General features: G+C 45.5%; 2 long non-coding RNA genes and 1 pseudogene across 2 annotated transcripts; 1 reads left to right on the forward strand and 2 right to left on the reverse strand.

The window, feature by feature from the left end:
• Window positions 1-400: 400 nt before the first annotated feature.
• On the forward strand, window positions 401-1,891 carry LOC136534186 (ribose-phosphate pyrophosphokinase 1-like; annotated as a pseudogene).
• A 6,941-nt stretch (window positions 1,892-8,832) lies between these two features.
• On the reverse strand, window positions 8,833-10,674 carry LOC136534187 (uncharacterized). The gene is made up of 3 exons (XR_010778688.1): window positions 10,269-10,674; window positions 9,438-9,525; window positions 8,833-9,272 (listed from the first exon to the last, which is right to left on the reverse strand). It is a non-coding gene; the product is annotated as an uncharacterized lncRNA (long non-coding RNA).
• Window positions 10,675-10,696: 22 nt separating this feature from the next.
• Window positions 10,697-11,524, reverse strand: LOC136534188 (uncharacterized). Its single transcript, XR_010778689.1, has 3 exons — window positions 11,443-11,524; window positions 11,290-11,370; window positions 10,697-10,832 (listed from the first exon to the last, which is right to left on the reverse strand). It is a non-coding gene; the product is annotated as an uncharacterized lncRNA (long non-coding RNA).
• Window positions 11,525-13,874: the final 2,350 nt, after the last annotated feature.

Genomic DNA, 13,874 nt, shown 5'->3' on the forward strand with positions numbered 1-13,874 from the left:
AATTCGTCTCTGGATTACTGAGAACTTGTGTAATTTGTTTTATTATTATTATTCGAACACTCCGATGTGACACACTTAGACCTTGGCCCTTGAATTAAACACCACCTTAGCGATTTAGAATCCAATCCGCTCAATTTCTCTTGTACCTGTTCAAACCCTGCACATGCGCATCAGTGCCCACTACCTTTGGCACTTCAGTATGTAACCATTAACGTAATGGTGCTTACAGCTGAATGCTGTTAAATAAAGCTTGTTTGTTGTAAAAAACAACAATCGCGGAAAAATACTCAGAGCTCGCCATAAACGGCGTCTCGGTGAGTCTTGTATCCTGGTTTTTCGAATGTACTTGATATCCTTCCGTTTCATTAGAATGTGCTACCTGAGCTGGGCCGAAGGAAAAGCCCATAAAGGGAAGGAACAAGCTGCTGTAGATCGCTGTCGTTTCTGTCCTCTCGTCGTCTTATCCAGATTCCGGAGCCGAGCGCAGGGAAGACAGTGGGCATGGCATGCGGACCATGAATATCCCAAATCCCAACCGAAGCAATGGAATGAAGCAACAAGGCGGGTGTTGAGTCGAGTCGATCGCCGATGCGCTGCTGGCGACCGAAGCATGGCTGGAGCCAGTGCGTCCTGCTCCATGGCCGCCGGAGCTTGCTGCGCCTGCCCATCGTCTTCCTCCTCACTTTTCCCCCACCACCGTCCTAGTCCTCGGCGCCACGCCCGCATCATGTGCAGCAGCAGCAGCATGCCGGGTACGGCTACGACAGCAGCTCCCTTCCGTCCTTGTCCCTGCCATTCCCAATCCCAGCGCCGCGCGGCGTCACCAGCACCAGCAGCGGCAGCCGTCTGCGCATCTTCTCCGGCAGCGCCAACCCGGTGCTGGCGCAGGAGATCGCGTGCTACCTTGGGATGGAGCTGGGCAAGATCAAGATCAAGCGGCGGTTCGCGGACGGCGAGATCTACGTGCAGCTGCAGGAGAGCGTGCGCGGCTGCGACGTGTTCCTGGTGCAGCCCACCTGCCCTCCAGCCAACGAGAACCTCATGGAGCTCCTCATCATGATCGACGCCTGCGGAGGGCCTCCGCCAAGAACATCACCGCCGTCATCCCCTACTTCGGCTACGCCAGGGCCGACAGGAAGATGCAGGGCCGCGAGTCCATCGCCGCCAAGCTGGTGGCCAACCTCATCACGGAGGCCGGCGCCCACCGCGTGCTGGCCTGCGACCTCCACTCGGGCCAGTCCATCGGCTACTTCGACATCCCCGTGGACCACGTCTACGGCCAGCCCGTCATCCTCGACTACCTGGCCAGCAAGACCATCTGCCCCAACGACGTCGTGGTGGTGTCGCCGGACGTGGGAGGGTGGCCAGGGCGCGCGCCTTCGCCAAGAAGCTCTCCGACGCGCCGCTGGCCATCGTCGACAAGAGGCGGCGGGACACAACCAGGCCGAGGTGGTGAACCTCATCGGTGATGTCAGGGAAAGGTTGCCGTCATGGTGGACGACATGATCGACACGGCCGGGACCATCTCCAAGGGCGCCGAGCTGCTGCACAAGGAGGGAGCGCGAGCTGTGTACGCCTGCAGCACCCACGCGGTCTTCAGCCCACCCGCGCTGCAGAGGCTCTCCAGCGGCCTCTTCCAGGAGGTGATCATCACCAACACCGTGCCGGTGCAGCACCTGCACAGCTTCCCGCAGCTCACCGTCCTCTCCGTCGCCAACCTCCTCGGCGAGACCATCTGGCGTGTTCACGACGATTGTGTTGGATTTCGTTTTAGGCATATTCATCAGATTGGGATACATAGTAGTAGAATAGGTGTTCGGGATTCGCACAGAGATAGAGAGAAAGGGGGTGATAGGTAGCAAACCATCGAAAGCCGTAGTGGTCGAAGCTCCGGCCGGGGTTTCGTTGACGGACGCCATCTGGCGCCGGCAGCGACGTTCGGTGGAGAGGGAGTCGGCGCTGTGGCGTCCTCGGCGGCGGCGTGTGCGTCGGGTGGCGTTGCCGGCGTCGGTGGTGCTTCCCGTCGCTGGCAGCGCCCCTTTCAAGATCGGGTCTAGGGTTAGGATGTCGGTGGGGTGACTGGCGGCGCGGTGAACCTCGTACTGCGAGCCCCGGCCCCCACCTTTCCTTTATAGCGCTGTGCGACGGGGGCCCACCAACCATGTAGGGTTGGGCGCCCCCGATCAGGGCGCGAGAGAACAAGGCCCAAGGCCGTTGGGCCTAACTGGTGGGAGATCAAACCTAACATTCTCTCCCTTGATCTCTCATCTATTCTTCGTTCCTTAATTTCATACTCAAAACTTTCAATTCATATTTTTCTTGCTTCCATCCTATTTCATCACAGATTAGTGCATAGAACTGTCCCATCGTCACAGCAATTAGTGCCGTTAGACTAACAGCCACAATACATTCTCCGTTTTGAAATGTAAACTTTCTTTGGGCCCTTCGTATGTTCGGGAATCATAGGCTTTCCCTTAAACCCATGCCGGCTACGTGTTCTCTGAACACGTTGGGTGGTAAGCCCTTTGTGAGCGGATCCGCGAGCATTTTCTCTGTACTTATATGCTCAAGATTTATTATATGATCCCGAACTTTATCTTTCACAACATAGTACTTTATGTCAATGTGTTTGGCAGCACCACTTGACCTATTGTTGTGAGCGTACTGTACCGCTGGATTGTTATCACAATACAATCTCAGTGGTTCATTTATATCATCAATCACTTTCAATCCGGGTATGAATTTCTTCAGCCAATTCACCTGCCCCGTTGCCTCATAGCATGCTACAAACTCGGCATACATTGTCGAGGATGTAGTTACGGTTTGTTTGGAGCTTTTCCACGATATAGCCCCTCCTGCGAGAGTAAATACATATCCTGACGTGGATTTTCTTTCATCTCCCGCATAATCAGAATCTGAATACCCCTCTATCTGCAGGGAATCAGATCTTCTATACGTAAGCATGAGGCCTTTCGTACCCTGCAAATAACGCAGGACTTTCTTCACTAATTTCCAATGTTCAATTCCTGGATTCTTTTGATATCTGCCAAGTAACCCGGTAACAAAAGCTAAGTCAGGGCGTGTACACACTTGAGCATATTGTAAACTTCCAACAGCTGAAGCATACGGTACCGCTTTCATTCGGTCAATTTCATATTGGTTCTTGGGACACTGATGTTCCCCAAATCTATCGCCCTTGACTATAGGAGCAGGTGAAGGACTGCACGCATGCATACTAAATTTCTTCAGGACCTTTTCTATGTATGCCTTTTGCGATAATCCTAGAACCCCTTTTCTCCTGTCTCGGTGAATCTCTATTCCCAAAACGAACGAGGCCTCACCGAGATCTTTCATATCAAAGTTTGAGGAGAAGAATTTCTTCGTTTCCATTAGTAGATTGATATCACTACTAGCAAGCAAGATATCATCCACATACAAAATTAGGAATATGTACTTTCCATTCCTAAACTTTGCATAAACGTAATTGTCCTCAACATTTTCTTCAAACCCAAAACTTTTATCATTCTATCAAACTTCAAATACCACTGTCTTGAAGCTTGCTTCAATCCGTAGATTGATTTCTTCAGGCGGCATCCCATATTTTCCTTTCCTTTTACGACAAAACCTTTCGGTTGTGCCATATAGACATTTTCTTCCCAAATCTCCGTTTAGGAAAGCCGTCTTTACATCCATTTGATGTAACTCCAAATCATAGTGGGCTACAAGTGCCATTATAATTCTGAAGGAATCTTACATGAGACTGAAGAAAATGTCTCATTGTAATCAATCCCTTCTCTTTGCGTGAAGCCTTTCGCCACAAGTCGCGCTTTTAAATCTTTCTATATTCCCTTGGGAGTCATATTTCGTTTTGTAGACCCATTTACAACCTACTGTTTTGGCTCCTTTAGGAATATTTTCTAAGTCCCAAACTTTATTGGTACTCATTGATTTCAATTCATCTTCCATGGCCTTAAAGCCACTTTGATGAGTGGTCGCTTCTCATGGCTTCTTCAAATGAGGTGGGATCATCCCCCCATCTGACATTCTTCTGTTTCATAAAACTTCATAGTCATCAGTAATAGCTGATCTTCTTATTCTTTGAAGACCCTTCTAGGTGCCTCCAGCACTTGTTCCACATTTGGCTGTTGTTGTTCTTCCTCATGTGCAACATTTGGTTCTATAGGTTCCTCAAGGATAGGTTCCTCAAGGACAGGTTCCTCATGTTCATTCATTGTCGCCACGGGAGAACTTGCAACAGGTGTTGGCACTACAGTGTCCTGCACTGTCGGTGCAACAACAGCAGGTAGCATGAAGAATGGTTCTTCAACCATCGGAGTGGGTACATGTACCCGCTTCTCCTGTAGGCTGATTTCTCGTGCTACCATGCTCCCCCTGATCATGTTATCCTCCAAGAACACATCGTGTCTTGTTTCTACAATCTTCGTATGTCTGTCGGGATAATAGAAGCGATATCCTTTCGATCTTTCTAGATAGCCAATAAAATGGCAGCTGACTATCTTGGAGTCTAACTTTCCTATGTTTGGGTTAAACACTTTTGCCTCAGCTGGACAGCCCCACACACGCAAATGGTTAAGTGAGGGTTCCCTTCCTGTCTATAATTCATACGGTGTTTTAGGCACCGATTTACTTGGTACTCGATTAAGTATGTGAATGGCGGTTTTCAGTGCCTCCATCCATAAACTAATCGGTAATGTGGAGTAACTCATCATGCTTCTTACCATATCCATTAAGGTACGATTACGTCTTTCAGCCACTCCATTCTGCTGAGGCTCCCCCGGTGTGGAGTACTGAGCAACTATGCCATTTTCCTATAGGAACCTTGCAAATGGTCCAGGAATTTGGCCATATGGGGTATGTCGCCCATAGTACTCTCCACCTCGGTTTGATCGTACTATCTTGATTTTCTTATTGTGCTGATTTTCAACTTCAGCTTTAAATATTTTAAATTTATCCAATGCTTCTGATCTTTCTTTAATTGGATAAATATTGCCATAACGAGAGTAGTCGTCTGTGAATGTTATAAACGAGTCATAACCATCCACATTTTCTTATTGTGCTGATTTTCAACCTCAGCTTTAAATATTTTGAATGTTATAAATATGTCTATGTGGATTATTTCTAAAATTCCTGTGCTTCGTTTAGCATCTTTCTTAATTTTCTTGACATACTTTCCTTTGATGCAATCAATATATTGTTCTAAATCTGAAAATTCTAAGTGCGGGAGAATTGATTCCTTAACCAATCGTTCCATTCTCCCCCTCGAAATATGGCCCAAGCGACAATGCCATAATTTCGAAGAGACAGTATCAATTCTCTTCCGCTTCTTAGTTATATCCGCAGATGGGGAATCATTCACATTCTCATCACATACATTGTTCGCATTCTCAGCAAGAGATAATAAATAAAGCTTGTCTTGTCGGAAGGCAAGACCAACACATTTATTATTAACCAGTATCTTACACTTGCCATCACCAAAATGGCAATCAATTCCATCATCATCGAGTTTCGAAACAATTATCAAATTTCTATGCAAAGAGAGAACATAAAGTACTTCTTTAAGTCTAAGTACAAAACCATTATTCAATTCTAAAGAAAAATCTCCAATGGCTTCAACATTGGCTTGCACTCCATTTGCAACTTTAATCGTTCTTTCTCCTCTTTGCAAGGTTCTCGTCCCACTTAACCCCTATAAGGAATTTGCAACATGAGTAGTTGCTCCTGAATCAACCCACCAAGTGGATTTATCATAACATAAATACAGGGATTCATCTACAAATATAATAAATTCATCACCTTTCTTTAGCAGAGATTTCAGGAAGTCTGGACAATCCCTCTTGTAGTGTTCCTTCTTGAAGCAGTGCTTGCACTGATCTTTTTCAGCTCCACCATACTGCTGATTCTCAGAATCCTGGGGTTTCTTTCCCTATGAACTGGAGGAAGAGGTCTTATCCCACTTAGGTTTCCCTTGTGGTTTAGAATTCTTGCCATTAAAGTTCTTTCTTTTGTTATCCTTCACAAAATGAGCAGATTCACCTTGTGAGGACTTTATCCTCTCCTCTTCTTGAGCCCACATTGAGATGAGTCTTTCTATGCCCCATCTTTCAGGCTGCATATTGTAGTTCACAATGAAGGTGTCATATTCTTTTGGCAAAGAAGCAAAAATCAAATGAATCAGGAAATCCTCCTCCTTCAAATTTATTTCTTTTAGCTTAGATGCCGTAGTGTTCATCTTCAAAATGTGCTCTCTTATGCTACCACCAGTGAATTTCTCATTCACAAGCTTCTTAATCAGTGAACTTGCTGTGGCCTTAGTAGACCCAGTAAACTGACTCTTGATTTTCTCAAGATATTCTTTGGCAGTAGCACATTCAGGGATTGAGCCCCTTATCTGTTCTTCTATGGTGGCTTTGGCTACCAACAGGCACTTGCGGTTGGAGAGAGTCCATTGCCTATGTTCAAGGTCATATTTCATTCTTATTTCAGCATGATCACGCTTTCGAGCAGCGAAATCAGCGTCAGGTTCATTGTCACCTCTCATCGGGTCCTCTGGCTCAGTAGGACATGGTGAGGTGATGGCAAAATCGACCTCTCCCAACGCAAGTTCCAATTCATACTTCTCCCGCCACACACGGTGATTGGTTCCGTTGAGTGTTGGGATGTTGGCAATGTTCGCAATGCATTTGCCTCCTGAAATCACACCAGAGTAAGTAAGAAATATTTATATATAAAATTTCATGCTTTAACTCAACGTTGGTCAAATTAAAACTTATAATTCATCCATGCAAACATTTTACATCACCGTTGGGAAGAAGTAAAATTAATGCACAATTTCTCATGGATCAAAATTATAATATTGTTATTAACAACGTTGGTCAGAAAATAACAATATCATAATTGCATCAAAATTATCAGAAATTCATTTCTCTTAAAATTAAATTATCCCGTTGGTTCAAATTTAATCAAAGAGAACAATAATTATCATGCACAGCGGAAACATTAATAATCTTTTCATATTATTATTTTCCAGAAGCACTAAAAAATTCACTGTTTTCTGAGCAAAATATCGTTGGATAAATTTTGCATAGAAAATTGTATCAAAATCATTCAAATTCATCAAAAATATGCATTAAAATTGCTCCTGAAAAAAATAATAAGAAGATTTTCTTCTTCTTTCATTTCAGGCCTGCGTGGCCCAGCTCGCCCAGCAGCGCGGCCCGGCCAACAGCGCGCGCTGCAGCAGCCCAAGACGGCCCAGCGTCGTCCGCGCGCTCGCGCTGTCCCGCGCACTCCCCCCGCGCCTAGGCCGCAACCTGGGCCTGGGCCGAAAATTCGGCCCTTGCGCGCTCTCCCGCTTGGGCCAACGACGGCCTGAGTAGATCTACGCCGTTGGTTTCTGATCAGACGATCGCACGTTCGTTTCGCTCGGATTAAAACCCAACGCCGCGCGGGGGGCCTAAAAACCCTAGCTCATTTGGCTCCTCCCCCTTTCTCTCTCTTCGTTCTTTCTCTCTTCTCAGCCGCAGCGATGACCGCAGCCACCGAGCAGCCGCGAGCGAGGAAGGCAGAGCGGGCAGCCATGGCGAGTCTTGGCGCCGTCGCCGGCCCCCTCGCCGGCGCACATGCTCCCCAACGGGTGAGCACGCCGCCGTCGAGTGGCCTGGCCGCGGCGCTTCCTTGGCCGAGCCCGGCGAGCCAGCGCCCCCGGCTCGGCTTCTTCTCCCGCGCCGGCGAAGGTTCATCCGACGCACCTTAACCCTAGCCCTACTTTCCCCTTTCTGATTTGAGTTGTTCTTTTCGGGTTTATCCGAATGGGAAACTAGGGTTAGGGTTAGGGTTCGTTCTTGCCGATTCGTTTTCTTTGCTTTCGATTTCTTTCTTTTCGTTCATCCGAATGGAAAACTGGGGTTAGGGTTAGGGTTTCGACCTTTCTTTCTTTCTTCTTCCCCTTCTTCCCTCTTTCGGATTTGAGTCTAGGGTTCTCGGAATCCGACCCTCCCTTTTTCCCTTCTTCCGATTTGATTTGGGGAATTAGGGTTAGGTCTTAGGGTTTTCTTTCTATTTTCTTTTCCCGATCCGCATCAGATCGGTCGGTTTTCATTTCCCCGATCTGATTTCTTGTCGAACCGTGGCTCCGGTACCATTGTTGGATTTCGTTTTAGGCATATTCATCAGATCGGGATACATAGTAGTAGAATAGGTGTTCGGGAATCACAGAGAGACAGAGAGAAAGGGGGTGATAGGTAGCAAACCATCGAAAGCCATAGTGGTCGAAGCTCCGACCGGGGTTTCGTTGACGGACGCCATCTGCGCGCCGGCAGCGACGTTCGATGGAGAGGGAGTCGGCGCTGTGGCGTCCTCGGCGGCGGCGTGTGCGTCGGGGTGGCGTTGCCGGCGTCGGTGGTGCTTCCCGTCGCTGGCAGCGCCCCTTCTCAAGATCGGGTCTAGGGTTAGGATGTCGGTGGAGTGACTGGCGGCGCGGTGAACCTCGTACTGCGAGCCCCGGCCCCCACCTTTCCTTTATAGCGCTGTGCGACGGGGGCCCACCAACCATGTAGGGTTGGGCGCCCCCGATTAGGGCGCGAGAACAAGGCCCAAAAGGCCGTTGGACCTAACTGGTGGGAGATCAAACCTAACAGATTGCTCCCTCGGCAGCATCTTCAAGTGACCTCATATCATGCATGCATGTTCATCAGTTGACACTGCCCCAGATAAGATACGTTGTCCTCCCATTTTGAAGCTCCAGTATATATAGGAGTATTATATATATGATTCACATCCATATATATGTTTCAACGAATGAAGCTCCTGCATACAAAATGATGGGTATCTTCAATTCGAATCCCAAGTTAAATGACATATCAATCTCATGACTAGGACTATTTGTCCGTTCTAGTTGCAACAGCACAATTTGCCAAAAGACAAACATCGGATTCCTAACAGCAGGCTAGCACACACTGTGACGGCGATCCGCGGTACCTGTTACTCCTATCATATATACAATATCAGTACCTCCTGCCTTCGCATAGACTAGTTTGAGAAACACTTCTATCTCACTCAAGAGACCAGAGGCATATAGATAGATAACCTAATCACTGCACGTGTGTTAAATCACATGAGCCCTGCTCCCTCACCTCACCCAAGCAAGCACCCATTTCTTCCGCAAATTTTATCGCACCTCCACCAGTCCTTGACTTGACCCTTGCACCTTGCACCTTGCACCTTTTTAATCTTTGCACTAAGTGAGCCACTTGCTGCAAAAGCAGAGACAAAAAAATATATATATATAGTGAGAAATCAAACCATGGAACAGGTATCTTGCCCTTATGTTCACAGATTCACCCAAAAAGACAGCACCAGGTTGTACGGCCAACACTTTTTTTGAATCCAAGAAAAGACAGCCGGAACTGCATTGGTACCTTGCCACTCGTAAACAACCTTTGACTCCCCCTTAATCACCTTTGGATATTGATCTATTCGAGAATCTTCTAGTATCAGTTCTTCGACCTATGTCAAAACAGAAATGAGAAAAAAGAACACATCAATTTTTGTTTCCTATAGATGATACCTTCTGATGTAGTATGGAGGCTCATTAATGTACGTATATTATTCTTTATAAATATGACAACGAATAACAAATATGTGCATGCTAGAAGTGTGTCCCAAACAGCATTCTTCACTGGCATGGACAGATAAATTGGGTATGCTGAATAAAGTGGCAGCAAAGAGCAGTCATTGGTTTTAAACTACTATAATATTCATAAGCATAAGACTCAAACTATAACTTCATACTACTATCCAAGATACGAGGATTCATGAATTATCTCTGCATATGAAAGTATAAGCACTGTTTTAGTAAATGTCACAAGTAATTACATTTGATAGCATAATTTATTATCTTAAGTATGGCAATACTCCAGAGATTACTTGGCTCACAGGCAGCACTGCCATCAGTGGGGGATCCAGAATAAAAATTCACCTATGGCGGACTCTATATTACTAATTTGCGTAACAAAGCATGGGACAACAATAATGTGATTTATAAATATATGTATAGCCATTTATTAAGGTATATGTCAAATGATGTTCTTAGTACATTAAAGACGGAATTTTCAATCACAAACAAAACTAACTGGTGAATGTGGCACGGTGCCATTGGTGCAGTGTGAAGAAACCATGGTCAATTGGTGAGCGTGGGGCCTACCAAGCGAATTGGTAAAATGGCAACTAATAAAGTAATAATTATTCACCATCTGTGGGCTGTCAATTTCATGTGTAGGAAAGTTGTGTAAGCCTAGCTAGCTAGTCCACTCGCCAGAAGTTCAAGGCGTTGGTTCCAATCGTCGCTTTTCAGCCTATCTCCTTGATAAGTCGTCATTTGCGTCGAGTAGGACTCGTCATGCACTGATGCACCGACGATGGCATGAAGCATGGCAATCTGCAGGGGAGGAGGTGGTGTTTTCGCAGTGAGGTATGGCGGTCGCCAGAGCACGCCAGATTGCTGGATCCGCCCCTGACTGCCATGTACCTAAAATTGTGGTGAAATACATTGCAAAATACGGTAACTCCATGCTTTTTTGTTCTTACTTTTGACCTCTTATTCAAAATAATTTAGACGACACTAACCAAGAAAAGCTACTAATTATTTGGTGAAACACATTGCAAAATAAATACCTTCTCTTCCACAAGAAAGTATTCTTTCTCTCTCGAGGAACCAGCAGGTGATCCCTCAGCCAAGAGGTAACCACCCAAGGCTCACAATTAGAGTTGTCAATCTTGGCGTTTACGGCATTATCTTCAAGGATTTCACATACCTACTGAATGACAACAGACAAAGGCACAAATACCAGAAGATCCAGAAGGAGTTATTGCAAAATAAAAACTCAACACCAAATAATGCAAACAACACACTGAATGAAGAACTCTATGATGCACAGAAAGTGTCACCCTTCTCAACCTCCCTCACACTTGAGAAGCAAAGGAGGTGGGAATGTTTGGTAAATCACATAAAAAAATGTCAGTACACCTCAAAGCCCAGAAAATTTAACCACACAACAATACTAATAGTTTTAGCTTACAATATAGAAAAGGTAATTCACTGATCCAAGTACACTCAAATTGCCTCAGTAGTTGGATGCTGAAGCATGAGATGTATAGCAAAACATATTTGACATACTAACAGCACCCGATTGCATCAGCGTAACGAAAATATAAGCCACAATTAGCATTTCATTGAACTTAAACAAAGGATGGTGAAATAAAACATCATACCTGCTCATATATTTGTTCAGCTCTATTAGATAATGCCCGCCTCCTGTAAATGATCCACAGTATCCAGAGCAGTGCTGCAAACTTGGGTTCCATCATCACTTGTGCTGCCTATAAACAAGCAGCGTGCCTAAGATAGCAATGGTAGAAGCATACCAGGATACAAAAGGTTGCCACAGAGATGGTATTTCTAGAGATCCAGTGGCGAACTCGACAAGCCAGAGGCATATGAAGCTCCGCGACCAGCTCAGGGCATTTAAACACTTGGACTCTAAATGGAAATATTTAGAGGGTTACCATTAGCATCCATCATGCTATCTAGCATGTATTGTCAGTGGGGAGGTGAGAGTTGCGAGATAGCATACTTGTTGCAAGTAAGTGTTGTGTCGAAGAAGCCCCGAGAACTCTCCAGCACCCTAGTTTTCACAAGTTGAATTCCATCCTCAGTTAGGCCAGCAGGAATCTTTGACAAGAGTTCATCAAAAAAAAATTAGAGTAGCACTCGCGGCGGGTCACAACCACAACAGCGACAACTGGACAAAATAATCGCGGCTCGACAACTCGCTCGATTCGTGGACGGCTCAGCTCGGCTTGACTCGACTCGTTTTAACTTTTTTACGAGTTGAGCTATAAGTCTAGCTTGCTATTTTAACGAGCTAGCTCGCGAGCCGCTCATGAGCGAAAACGAGCTGAGGCCTATCAAACCACGACCATGAATCCAGAAGATGATGATGCTGATTTAGAAGTGTACATCTATTCTATTGGCACGTAATCCTTATTTTCAATTGTTTCATATGAATTTTGATTTTATAATTGTTGCAGCATTTAAATGTTGATTTTATGGATTATTTTCCAGGAAGAAGATGATGATGCTGACATTGAATCTGTGGACTTTCCTAAGTTTGTGATGGCAAGCAATTGGAACTACATGATCATAGATGGACCAGTTATTGTCATGTTCGCTTGGCTGATAAGCCATGGCTAAAAGTATCGTTGGCTGATTTGTTATGAGAGAAAAATATTATTCATTGGCTGAAAAAGTACGGCTTATAAGCCAAGCGAACAGGGTGTATGTTGCATGGTTGATACTTATGACGAACCTGATATGTATTAATCATGTATGGTTGCATAATGATGGGCGTCACCTTCTGGAATTAATATAGCATAAACATTATAAACATGTGTGTTTTATTTTTTTAATAGCTTGTGAGCTAAACGAGTCAACTCAAGCTCGGTACACAACTGGATTCAGGTTCTTTGCCGAGTGGCTGAGGCACTCGGCAAAGGCCAAATTGCACTCGGCAAAGCATTTACCGAGTGCGGCACTCGACAAAGAACACACGGTAAAAAATTGATCAGCAAAATCCTCTTTACCGAGTGTCTTTTATCGGGCACTCGGCAAACGCTTTGTCGAGGGCCCCGGGGTACTCGGCAAAGAAAAGCGACCGTCACGGCGCCGGCCCTGTTGACGGTCGTTTTGCCGAGTGCCAACCCTGCAAACACTCGGCAAAGATTTTTTATTTCTTTTAAAAAAAATATTTGCCAAGTGCCCTTTATCCGACCCTCGGCAAAGATGTTTTATTTTTTTCTAAAAATTCTTTGCCGAGTGTCCCCTGACCGGCGCTCGGCAAAGTTTGAATTTTTTTTAAAAAAAAATTCTTTGCCGAGTGTCCTCTGGCCGGCACTCGGCAAAGTTTGAATTTTTTTAAAAAAAAATTCTTTGCCGAGTGCCATGGTCATGGCACTCGGTAAAGCTGGAAAAATGATTTTCCGAGTGCCCATTTTTCCAGCTTTGCCGAGTGCGGTGACAATGGCACTCGGCAACAGGGTCCTTTACCAAATGCAACACTCAGCAAAGTGACCCAAAACGGCAATTTTTTATTTTTTTACATTCCATCGTGACAAATAAATTCATACAAACATATATCACATATATATCTCATCCATCACATATATATCTCATTCATCACATATATATCTCATCCATCATATATATATCTCATCCGCACATATCACATCCATCACAATATATATCACATATATAATAATAAGTGCTCAAGTCCATCCAAATAAATCCACAAGTCCATCACAAGTCCATTAAAGTCCACAAGTACATCATAAGTATATCACAAGTCCATCACCAAGTGAACAACAAATGAAAAAAATACAACGTGCACTCATCTCGACCACTGCGACTGTGGTGAAGGCCCAGCTCCATCATTCGGAGGTGCATGAGGTGGATTATTTAAACCACCGTCAGATGGAGACTGCACAAAGAAGAAAAGATTGCATGTGAGACAAGATTATTTGGATAGCTAATCTAGGAAGGTAGAGGCCATACAAGCAAAGCACAAGCGAAAGTAAAAAACTTTCATACTCACAGGAGTAGCTGCAGTTGCAGGACGTGGAGGTGGAGGTGGAACCAACAGCTCAGCTGGCAGAGAGAAGCCCACACGTTGTCCAAGCCCTTGTAGGAACTCCGTAATGTCCGTTAGCCTCTGCGCCTGGGCCTACCGCTCGGCCTCCAGCTGGGCCACCATCCTCTGCTGCCCGGCCTCCAGTTCCTGACGTTGCCTCATTTCTTCTTT

The sequence above is a fragment of the Miscanthus floridulus genome, unplaced genomic scaffold (assembly GCF_019320115.1).
Source record: "Miscanthus floridulus cultivar M001 unplaced genomic scaffold, ASM1932011v1 os_1630, whole genome shotgun sequence".
Classification (NCBI taxonomy): Eukaryota; Viridiplantae; Streptophyta; class Magnoliopsida; order Poales; family Poaceae; genus Miscanthus; species Miscanthus floridulus.